Source organism: Bos grunniens, chromosome 7 (genome assembly GCF_055505025.1).
Source record: "Bos grunniens cultivar Pamir isolate PY7600 chromosome 7, Bosgru_T2T1.0, whole genome shotgun sequence".
NCBI lineage: Eukaryota > Metazoa > Chordata > Mammalia > Artiodactyla > Bovidae > Bos > Bos grunniens.
Genome location: NC_141171.1, coordinates 7,590,977 through 7,602,945, shown reverse-complemented (window position 1 = coordinate 7,602,945; position 11,969 = coordinate 7,590,977). Strand labels below are relative to the sequence as shown.

Below are 11,969 nucleotides of genomic sequence, written 5' to 3'. Positions count from 1 at the left end.
GTGAGAGTTGGACTATAAAGAAAGCTGAGTGCAGAAGAACTGATGCTTTTGAACTGTGGTGTTGGAGAAGACTCTTAAGAGTCCCTTGGACTGCAGGGAGATCCAAGCAGTTCATCCTCAAGGAGATCAGTCCTGAATGTTCATTGGAAGGACTGATGTTGAAGCTGAAACTCCAGTACTTTGGCCACCTGATGCAAAGAACTGACTCATTTGAAAAGACCCTGATGCTGGGAAAGATTGAAGGCAGGGGCAGAAGGGGACAACAGAGGATGAGATGGTTGGATGGCATCACCGACTCAGTGGAGATGAGCTGGAGTAGACTCTGGGAGTTGATGATGGACAGAGAGGCCTGGTGTGCTGCAGTCCATGGGATCTCAAAGAGTCGGACACGACTGAGCAACTGAACCAAAGCTGAAAATCACAGTTGTTTTTCTTTGCCTTCAGAGTTGTTATTGAAGATGTCTGTCTTTTACGCTAAATGATACCTTGTCATAGAAGAAAATACAAATAAGAAAAAAAGAAATAAAAGTAATATCCTTAATCCAAACATGTTAAAGTAATCAGCATTCATATTCTCTCACACATACTGCCAAGTTTTCATTATATTAATATTTGAAATCCTTATACCAGTAAAAATTTGACTTTTCATCTGAATGTATTACATTTACATCATGTAATCTCTTTTTTAAAAAAGTGTTATTTTACTGACTGCCAAGCACATTGAACCTGAAACTCCAATACTTTGGCCACCTGATGCAAAGAACTGACTCTTTGAAAAGACCCTAATGCTGGGAAAGATTGAAGGCAGGAGGAGAAGGGGACAATAGAGGTTGAGATGGTTGGATGACATCACCGACTCAATGGACATGAGTTTGTGTAAACTCCAGGAGTTGGTGATGGACAGGGAGGCCTGGCGTGCTGCAGTCCATGGAGTTGCAAAGAGTCAGACATGACTGAGCAACTGAACTGAACTGAACTGAACTGAATCCTATTGTATAATAGTTGTATAATCCTCATACATTGCTGTTGGGGATATAAAATAGTGCAGCCATTGTAGAAAATAGTCTGATATTTTTCAGTAAAAAACCCTAGAATTATTATATGATCCAGCCATTCCATGCCTAGGTATCTACCCAAAAGAATTGGAAACAGGTACTTGTATGTAACTCTTTGTAGAGGCATTATCCACAATTGCCAGAAGTTGGATATTTGAGAAACAATCCAGATATCCATTAACAGATGAATGGATAAATAAAATGAGATATGTCCATAATAAAGAATATTATTGGGTCATGAAAAGGAATGAAACACTGATACATGCTGCAACATGAATGAACTTTGAAAGCATCATGCTAACTGAAAGGAGCAAGACACAAAAGGTCATATATTGTATGATTTCATTTATACGAAATGTCCAAAATAGGCAAATCCATAGAGATAGATCCAGTAGCTGGAGGGTGGAGGAGGAAATGGACAGTGACTGCTAATAGTACAGATATCCTTTCAAGTGATGAAAATATCTTGAAACCAGAGGAGAAGTGGTGGTTTCACAATACTGTGAATGGTGAATTGGTCAAATGGTGAATTCTATCTTATGTGAATTTTGCCTCAAGAAAAAAAATTATTCTTTTATCATACATTTTTTCCTTGTTCATCTGAGTTTTTCATATAATAATGTATGTTGTGAACATCCTTCCACAGCATACAATCAACATCTTAGGGATCTTTAAAATCTTTTGTGTCAAGTATTCAAGTCACTTTATTTTTGTGAATGGCATTATGCTTGGAAATAATTTAGTTTGGCTCACTTTGTAAGAATTCTTTTTATGAAATCACAACCAATTTCAAACTGAGTTACTCTTAATCACATTCTCTGGGTGTAGAAAATTCATTCCTGTAGCGATAGATACCTTCCCTTTGGTATATCTTAAGCTCTTAGAGATAGGAGTACCAGACCATCTTACCTGTCTCCCAAGAAACCTGTATGCCAGTGAAGAAGCAACATAACCGTTGCTTCTAACGAACCTTTTATGTAACAACTGACTGGTTCAGGATTGAGAAACCAGTACGACAAGGCTGTTTATTGTCACCTTGTTTATTTAACTTATATGTAGAGCACATCATGAGAAATGCTGGGCTAGATGAGTTACAAGCTGGAATCAACACGGGCAGGAGAAATATCAACAGCCTCAGATATGAGAATCAGATCAGATCAGATCAGTTGCTCAGTCATGTCCGATTCTTTGTGACCCCATGAATCGCAGCACGCCAGGCCTCCTTGTCCATCACCAACTCCCGGAGTTCACTCAGACTCACGTCCATCGAGTCAGTGATGCCATCCAGCCATCTCATCCTCTGTCGTCCCCTTCTCCTCCTGCCCCCAATCCCTCCCAGCATCAGAGTCTTTTCCAATGAGTCAACTCTTCGCATGAGGTGGCCAAAGTACTGGAGTTTCAGCTTTAGCATCACTCCTTCCAAAGAAATCCCAGGGCTGATCTCCTTCAGAATGGACTGGTTGGATCTCCTTGCAGTCCAAGGGACTCTCAAGAGTCTTCTCCAACACCACAGTTCAAAAGCATCAATTCTTTGGCACTCAGCCTTCTTCACAGTCCAACTCTCACATCCATACATGACCACAGGAAAAACCATAACCTTGACTAGACAAACCTTTGTTGGCAAAGTAATGTCTCTGCTTTTCAATATGCTGTCTAGGTTGGTCATAACTTTCCTTCCAAGGAGTAAGCGTCTTTTAATTTCATGGCTGCAGTCACCATCTGTAGTGATTTTGGAGCCCAGAAAAATAAAGTCTGACACTGTTTCCACTGTTTCCCCATCTATTTCCCATGAAGTGATGGGACCAGATGCCATGATCTTCATTTTCTGAATGTTGAGCTTTAAGCCAACTTTCTCACTCTCCACTTTCACTTTCATCAAGAGGCTTTTGAGTTCCTCTTCACTTTCTGCTATAAGGGTGGTGTCATCTGCATATCTGAGGTTATTGATATTTCTACCAGCAATCTTGATTCCAGTTTGTGTTTCTTCCAGCCCAGCGTTTCTCATGATGTACTCTTCATATAAGTTAAATAAGCAGGGTGACAATATACAGCCTTGACGAACTCCTTTTCCTATTTGGAACCAGTCTGTTGTTCCATGTCCAGTTCTAACTGTTGCTTCCTGACCTGCATACAGATTTCTCAAGAGGCAGATCAGGTGGTCTGATATTCCCATCTCTTGAAGAATTTTCCACAGTTTATTGTGATCCACACAGTCAAAGGCTTTGGCATAGTCAATAAAGCAGAAATAGATGTTTTTCTGGAACTCTCTTGCTTTTTCCATGATCCAGCAGATGTTGTCAATTTGATCTCTGGTTCCTCTGCCTTTTCTAAAACCAGCTTGAACATCAGGAAGTTCATGGTTCACGTATTGCTGAAGCCTGGCTTGGAGAATTTTGAGCATTACTTTACTAGAGTGTGAGATGAGTGCAATTGTGCAGTAGTTTGAGCATTCTTTGGCATTGCCTTTCTTTGGGATTGGAATGAAAACTGACCTTTTCCAGTCCTGTGGCCACTGCTGAGTTTTCCAAATTTGCTGGCATATTGAGTGCAGCACTTTCATAGCATCATCTTTTAGGATGTGGAATAGCTCAACTGGAATTCCATCACCTCCATTAGCTTTGTTCATAGTGATGCTTTCTAAGGCCCACTTGACTTCACGTTCCAGGATGTCTGGCTCTAGGTCAGTGATCACACCATTGTGATTATCTTGGTCGTGAAGATCTTTTTTGCACAGTTTTTCTGTATATTCTTGCCATCTCTTCTTAATATCTTCTGCTTCTGTTAGGTCCATGCCATTTCTGTCCTTTATCAAGCCCATCTTTGCATGAAATGTTCCTTTGAGAATGATACCACTCTAATGGCAGAAAACAAAGAGGAACTAAAGAACCTCTTGATGAAGGTGAAAGAGGAGAGTGAAAAATCTGGCTTAAAACTAAATATTAAAAAAGCTAAGATCATGGCATCCAGTCCCATCACTTCCTGGCAAATAGATGGGGAAAATGTGGAAGCAGTGACAGATTTCCTCTTCTTGGGTTCTTAAATCCCTGTGGATGGTGACTGCAGGCATGATATTGCAAGACGATTGCTTCTTGGCAGGAAAGCTATGACAAACCTAGATAGCATGTTGAGTTGAATAGCAAAGACATTACTTTGCTAACAAAGGTATGTATAGTCAAGGCTGTGGTTTTTCCAGTAGTCGTGTACAATTGTGCAAATTGGATGATAAAGAAGAAAAAGTGCTGAAAAATTGATGTTTTCCAACTGTGCTGCTGGAGAAGACCCTTGAGAATCTCTTGGACAGCAAGGAGATCAAACTAGTCAATCCTAAAGGAAATAACCCTAAATACTCATTGAAAGGACTCATGCTGAAGCTGAAGCTCCAATACTTTGACTGCCTGATGCAAAGAGCTGATTCATTGGAAAAGACACTGATGCTGGGGAAGATTGAAGAAGAGGGCAACAGAGAATGAGATGGCTGGATGGCATCACTGATGCAATGGACATGAACTTTGGCAAACTCAGGGAGATGATGAGGGACAGGGAAGTCTGGCATGCTTGTAGTCCATGGGTTGTGAAGAATTGGACACGGCTTGATGACTGAACAACAACAAACAATAGATACACATGCATTCATGTAAGATGTGGGAGTAGTTAGACGCTTTTTATACAACACATAAGGCTTGGTGACTCCACAGACTGCCGGGGTCCAGCCCCGGCTGATCCAGGGAGTTTGAAGCGGGGACGGCATCGGCGAGGATTAGGATACAATAGCTTCAATTAGATATTAATTAGAGATGTAAAGAGTAATAGAATGAGGATAGCTCAGCAGGAAAATTCAGTGGAGAAAGGAGGCTGAGTAGCTTGGTTTTACTGGGAGACCAATAAAACTTCAAGACAAGAAGTTTGCACCACTTACGTAGGCCACAGGCGTCCTTCTGTTCTCCTGAAGGAGAGGAGACACTGAGGCCTCCCCGGTCGGATCTTAGAAGCCCAGGCATAATTAGCAAGCATGGCGGGCTCCGTGCTCCAGATGGAGACTCAGCCAGAGTTTGAGAGAGAGAGCGACATGGGGAGACCAGTCTTTCAAGGAACTGATCCCAATTCTTTATTTTCCATGGTCTACTTTTATACACTGAGATGTTATGCAAAAGTCACACGGGGTCAGCAGTCCTGACTTTTATCAAAGTCAGGTGCTTCATACAAATGTATACAGAGGTCTTAGGGATGTTACATCATCTTCTGGCCAGGGGGCCTGCTGACAATTTATGACCCTCTCCTTGTGACAGCAGTCAGTCAACCAGGACACTTATTTCTCCAGGGGTGATTATTCTTAAAACAGACGCCACCCAAATAAAGTTACATTCCTATAGGGTGAGAGTGTAGTGGGTTTTAGTTAAGGAAAGAATTTACTTAGCCTAAGGTCTAACGTGATTAATATCAAAGGTTAATACTTATTTCTTCTATATATTCATTAATGTGTGTAAGGGCAGGGGATGTGGAGACTTAGCAACAAACATTGGCTCAACAAATGAAAAACCCTTCACCAATACAATTTCTAATCAGCCCACTATACTTATACTAATGGTTTTCTAACTTTTCTAAGGAACCTGTTTTTAGAAGGTTTAAAGCATCTCGTGCCTCTCACGGTTGGGAGGCTGTGAGCAATCACATGTGGCCGGACAAGCCTGTCAGGCAGGCTAGAGAACCTTCAGGGGAGTTTGTAGGTTAAAACACTCTTGTCACATCCAGGAGTTTTTATTAACTGGAGCTCTAAGTTAACTCCTTCTCCGAAAGAGGTGGTGGGGGACAGCCCCCCGTAAAGTCAGAGGTGTAGGTGAGAGCACAAAGTAGCAAAGTAGGCAGGCTCTGGTTATGGGGGTAGATGCTCGAGGATTTCCAGGGGGACTCCTGAGGCTTGATCCCGCCTTTGCGTATGTCGAGCCTCCTTCTTCATGACCTTTGCCACGGGCGGAGTGCCTCATACTGGCCCCCAACAATAGACACTGATGCTTTTGGTCCTATTAACAGAGGTAGACCACTGGAAGCAAGAAGATGATGACACTTCAGCTCCCCAAGGTAAAGACCAAATTTCATCCTCACACCAGTCTTATGGATTAGGAAGATTAACTCACTTGCTCAAGGTCACTCAGTTGATGAGTGGTTGGAGTGGGGGTAAATTTGGTCAGCTTGTCTTCAGAAGTCATGTCTTGTCTTCAAAGGGAGTGATTTTTCAAGGTCTGTCTCAGCCCCAGCTGCATCAGATCACCTGGAGAATCCCTGTAGGTTTACTAGATGAGAACCTTTGATGAGTGATGCCTAAATCTTTAAATGTAATATTTTGACATGAAATACATCCAGTCATGTAAAAAAATTGGTTCTCCATATGTCCTTGGTTTTCCCAGTTTTCTCATCTTTTAAAATATTTCTTATTTATCATTTCATATATATTTATGCAAATAATATATATGCTTAGCTGCCCTCTGCTTCATCTTAAAATGGTATGTAAACTTATAAAATACAAATAGCAAAGTTTTCTGTACTTGGTGTACAGCCTTGAGTTTTGACAAATTCCTAGAGTAGTGTAACCATCACTGCTGTTGGTAAACAAAAGCCTTTCACCTCACCCCCTGAGAAACACTGATCTATTCTCTATCCCTAGAGTCTGGCTTCTTTCACTTAGCAATGTATTTACGATTCACCCATGTGGCATTTATCAATGCTTTGTTTCTTTTTATTGCAAGGTAACATTCCATAGTAAGGATGGGCCCTGTTTTCTTTACCAGTTGGAGGACATGGCATTGTTTTCAGCTTTCTGCTGTTATGAATAAAGCTACTATGAACATTCTCATACACGTGTTCATTGAACTTGGAGTGGGATACTAGGTCTTAACAGATGTGCATGTGTAACATTAGAAGAAACAATAAAACAATTTCCGAAGTGTGCCATTTAAAATTCTTAAATAAATAAAAATTCTCAGGACTTCCCTGGTTAAGTCCTGTGGTTAAGTGGTTAAGACTTCATGTTCTAATTAAGGGGATGTGGGTTTGATCCCAGGTTGGGTAGATAAGATCCCACATGCCTTGCAGCCAAAAAACCAAAACATTAAAAGTAAAAAGAAAATTGTAAGAAATTCAATAAAGTCTTTAAAGATAAATAAGATCCCCAGCTTTATTGAGATATGATTAACATATAATACTGCATCAGCTTGAGGTGTACAACATAGTTGACTTGATACACTCATAACTTAGGAAACCATGATCACTATAGTATTAGGTTACCACCTCATCTCATAGTTGCCACTTTTTTTTTTCCTATGGTGAGAACATTTAAGATCTACTCTCTAGGCAGCATTTAAGTGTGTGATACAGTACTGTTAGCTCTAATCACCATACTGTATATTAGATCCTCAACTTGTTAATTTTATAACTACCATTTGACCAACATCTCCCATTTCTCCTATTGCTATATCTCATGATAACCACCATCGTATTCCTTTTCTTTTGAGTTTGTCATTTTTTGGATTCCACATATAAGTGATATCATACAGTAGAGTTTTCATCGATGTCTGTGTCAGGCATTGGTTCTAGGACTCCCTACAGACACCAAAATCTTGAGATGCTCAAATCCTTCATTGAAAATGGTGTCCTATTTTCATGTAACCTATTCATCTTCTCCTGTTTGGTTTAAATCATCTCTAGATTACTATAAAGCCTAATACAATGTAAATGCTATGTAAATAGTTGCTGGTGAGCAGCAAATTTAAGATTTGTTTCTTGGATTTTTCCATTGTGAATATTTTTTATTATGATTAATTGAATCTGAGGATACAAATCTGGAAACAGGGCCACCTATATATTTCTTTCTCTAAATTATTTCACTTAGCATAATGCTTTCAAGGTCCATCCTCCTTGTCACAAATGGGCAGGTTTTCCTTCTGAATAATGTTCCATTGTATATATACACGGAGAAGGAAATGGCACCTCACTCCAGCACTCTTGCCTGGAAAATCCCATGGACGGAGGAGCCTGGTGGGCCGCAGTCCATGGGGTTGCTAAGAGTTGGACAAGACTCAGCGACTTCACTTTCACTTTTCACTTTCATGCATTGGAGAAGGAAATGGCAACCCACTCCAGTGTTCTTGCCTGGAGAATCCCAGGGATGGGAGAGCCTCGTGGCTGCCATCTATGGAGTCGCACGGAGTTGGACATGACTGAAGCAACTTAGCAGCAGCAGTATATATACACACATCTTCTTCATCTACTGGTGGACAGTTAGATTGTTTCCATATCTTAGAATTGCAAATAATGCTGCAGTGAACATGAGAGTGTAGATCAGATTTCAATTTTGCTGGAGTGTATGTCAGTTTTAGGTTTTCTTGAGTGGTTCAGGGGTAAATAATCTGCCTGCAGTGCAGGAGACCTGGGTACAATACCTGGGTTAAGAAGATCCCCTAGAGGAAGGCATTGCAATACAGTCCAGTACTAGACTGGAGAATTCCATGGACAGAGAAGCCTGGAAGGCTGCAGTCCATAGGGTCACACAGAATTGGACACAACTAAGCAGCAGCAGCACGTTAGTTTTAAAAATTTGAGGACTTTCCATACTGTTTTCCATTAATGGCCGTATCATTTAAAATTTCTGTCTTTGGTGGGGGACGGCCCCAAGATGGCAGAGGAATAGGATGGGGAGACCACTTTCTCCTCCACAAATTCATCGAAAGAACATTTGAGCGCTGAGCAAATTCCACAAAACAACTTCTGAATGCTGGCAGAGGACATCAGGCACCCAGAAAGGCAGCCCATTGTCTTCAAAAGAGATGGAGATGTCTTGAGGCCAATGTAAGAACAAGACTGAAAACCAGAGGCAGGAGGCTTAAGTCCAAAAACCTGAGAACACCAGAGAACTCCTGACTCCAGGGAACATTAATCAATAAAAGATCATTAAAAGCCTCCATACCTACACTGACACCAAACACCACCCAAGAGCCAGCAAGTTCCAGAGCAAGACATACCACACAAATTCTCCAGCAACACAGGAACAAAGCCCTGAGCCTTAATATACAGGCTGCCCAAAGTAACACCAAACCCATCGACATCTCAAAACTCACTACTGGACACTTCATTGCACTTCAGAGAGAAGCAATCCAGCTCCACCTACCAGAACACTGACACAAGCTTCCCTAACCAGGAAACCTTGACAAGCCACCCGTCCAACCCCACCCACAGTGAGGAACATCCACAATAAAGAGGAACCACAAACTTCAAGAATACGGAAGGGCCACCCCAAACCCAGAAATATAAACAAGATGAAAAGGCAGAGAAATACCCAGCAGGTAAAGGAACAGGATGAATGCCCACCAAACCAAACAAAAGAGGAAGAGATAGGGAATCTACCTGATAAAAAATTCCAAATAATGATAGTGAAAATGATCCAAAATCTTGAAAACAAAATGGAGTTACAAATAAATAGCCTGGAGACAAGGATTGAGGAAATGCAAGAAAGGTTTAACAAGGACCCAGAAGAAATTAAAAAGAGTCAATATATAATGAATAATGTAACAAATGAGATAAAAAAACACTCTGGAGGAAACCAATGGTAGAATAACGAAGGCAAAAGATAGGATAAGTGAGGTAGAAGATAGAGGGTAGAAATAAATGAAGCAGAGAGGAAAAAAGAATTAAAAGAAATGAGGAAAACCTCAGAGACCTCTGGGACAATGTCAAACGCCTCAACATTCTAATCATAGGAGTCCCAGAAGAGGAAGACAAAAAGAAAGACCATGAGAAAATACTTGAGGAGATAATAGTTGAAAACTTCCCTAAAATGGGGAAGAAAATAGTCACACAAGTCCAAGAAACCCAGAGAGTCCCAAACAGGATAAACCCAAGGCAAAACACCCCAAGACACATATTAATCAAATTAACAAAGATCAAACACAAAGAACAAATATTAAAAGCAGCAAGGGAAAAGCAATAAATAGCACACAAGGGAATTCCCATAAAGATAACAGCTGACCTTTCAATAGAAACTCTTCAGGCCAGAGGGATCGGCAGGACATACTTAAAGTGATGAAAGAGAAAGACATACAACCGAGATTACTGTACCCAGCAAGGATCTCATTCAAATATGAAGGAGAAATCAAAATCTTTACAGACAAGCAAAAGCTGAGAGAATTCAGCACCACCAAACCAGCTCTCCAACAAATGCTAAAGGATCTTCTCTAGACAGGAAACACAGAAAGTGTGTATAAACTCAAACCCAAAACAACAAAGTAAATGGCAGTGAGATCATACTTATCAATAATTACCTTAAATGTAAATGGGTTGAATGCCCCAATCAAGAGACAAAGACTTGCTGATTGGATACAAAAACAAGACCCATATATATGTTGTCTACAAGAGACCCACCTCAAAACAAGGGACACATACAGACTGAAAAGGAAGGGCTGGAAAAAGATATTCCATGCAAATAGAGACCAAAAGAAAGCAGGAGTAGCAATACTCATATCAGATAAAATAGACCTTAAAATAAAGGCTGTGAAAAGAGACAAAGAAAGACACTCCATAATGATCAAAGGATCAATCCAAGAAGAGGATATAGCAATTATAAATATATATGCACCCAACACAGGAGCACTGCAATATGTAAGGTAAATGCTAACAAGTATGAAAGGGGAAATTAACAATAACACAATTATATTGGGACTCTTTAATACACCATTCACACCTATGGATAGATCAACTAAACAAAAATTAACAAGGAAACACAAACTTTAAATGATACAATGGGCCAGTCAGACCTATTTGATATCCATAGAGCATTTCACCCCAAAACAATGAATTTCACCTTTTTCTCAAGTGCACATGGAACCTTCTCCAGGATAGATCACAGCCTGGGACATAAATCTAGCCCTGGTAAATTCAAAAAAATTTAAATCATTCCAACCATCTTTTCTGACCACAATGCAGAAAGATTAAATGTCAATTACACGAGAAAAACTCTTAAAAATTCAAATATATGGAGGCTGAACAACATGCTGCTGAATAACAAACAAATCACAGAACAAATCAAAAAAGAAATAAAAGTATGCATAGAAATGAATGAAAATGAAAACACAACAAACCCAAACCTATGGGACACTGTAAAAACAATGCTAAGGGGAAGGATCATAGGAATACATGATTACCTTAAGAAACAAGAAAAAAGTCAAATAAATAACCTAACTCTACAATCAAATCAACAAAATTAGAAATGAAAATGGAGAAATCACAACAGATGACACAGAAATACAAAGGATCATAAGAGACTACTATCAGCAACTATATGCCAATAAAATTGACAACTTGGAAGAAATGGACAAATTCTTAGAAAAGTATAACTTTCCAAAACTGAACCAGGAAGAAATAGAAAATCTTAACAGACCCATCACAAGCACGGAAATCAAAACTGTAATAAAAAAATCTTCCAACAAACAGAAGTCCAGAACCAGATGGCTTCACAGGTGATTTCTACCAAAAATTTAGAGGAAAGCTAACACCAACCCTACTCAAACTCTTCCAGAAAATTGCAGAGGAAGGTGGGCTGCCAAACTTATTCTATGAGGCCACCATCACCCTAATACCAAAGCCAGACAAAGATGCCACACAAAAAAAGAAATCTACAGGCCAATATCACTGATGAACATAGATGCAAATATCCTTAACAAAATCCTAGCAAACAGAATCCAACAACATATTGAAAAAAATCATACATCATGACCAAGTGGGCTTTATCCAAAGGATGCAAGAATTTTTTAATATTCAAAAATCAATCAATGTAATACACCACATTAACAAATTGAGATAAAAACCACATGACTATCTCAATAGATGCAGAGAAAGCCTTTGACAAAATTCAACATCCATTTATGATAA

The 11,969-nt window shown here is 39.9% G+C and overlaps 1 long non-coding RNA gene across 1 annotated transcript; it reads right to left on the bottom strand.

The window, feature by feature from the left end:
• Positions 1-249: 249 nt before the first annotated feature.
• On the bottom strand, positions 250-5,102 carry LOC147368215 (uncharacterized). The gene is made up of 2 exons (XR_015166542.1): positions 4,972-5,102; positions 250-485 (listed from the first exon to the last, which is right to left on the bottom strand). It is a non-coding gene; the product is annotated as an uncharacterized LOC147368215 (long non-coding RNA).
• Between the last annotated feature and the right edge of the window lie 6,867 nt (positions 5,103-11,969).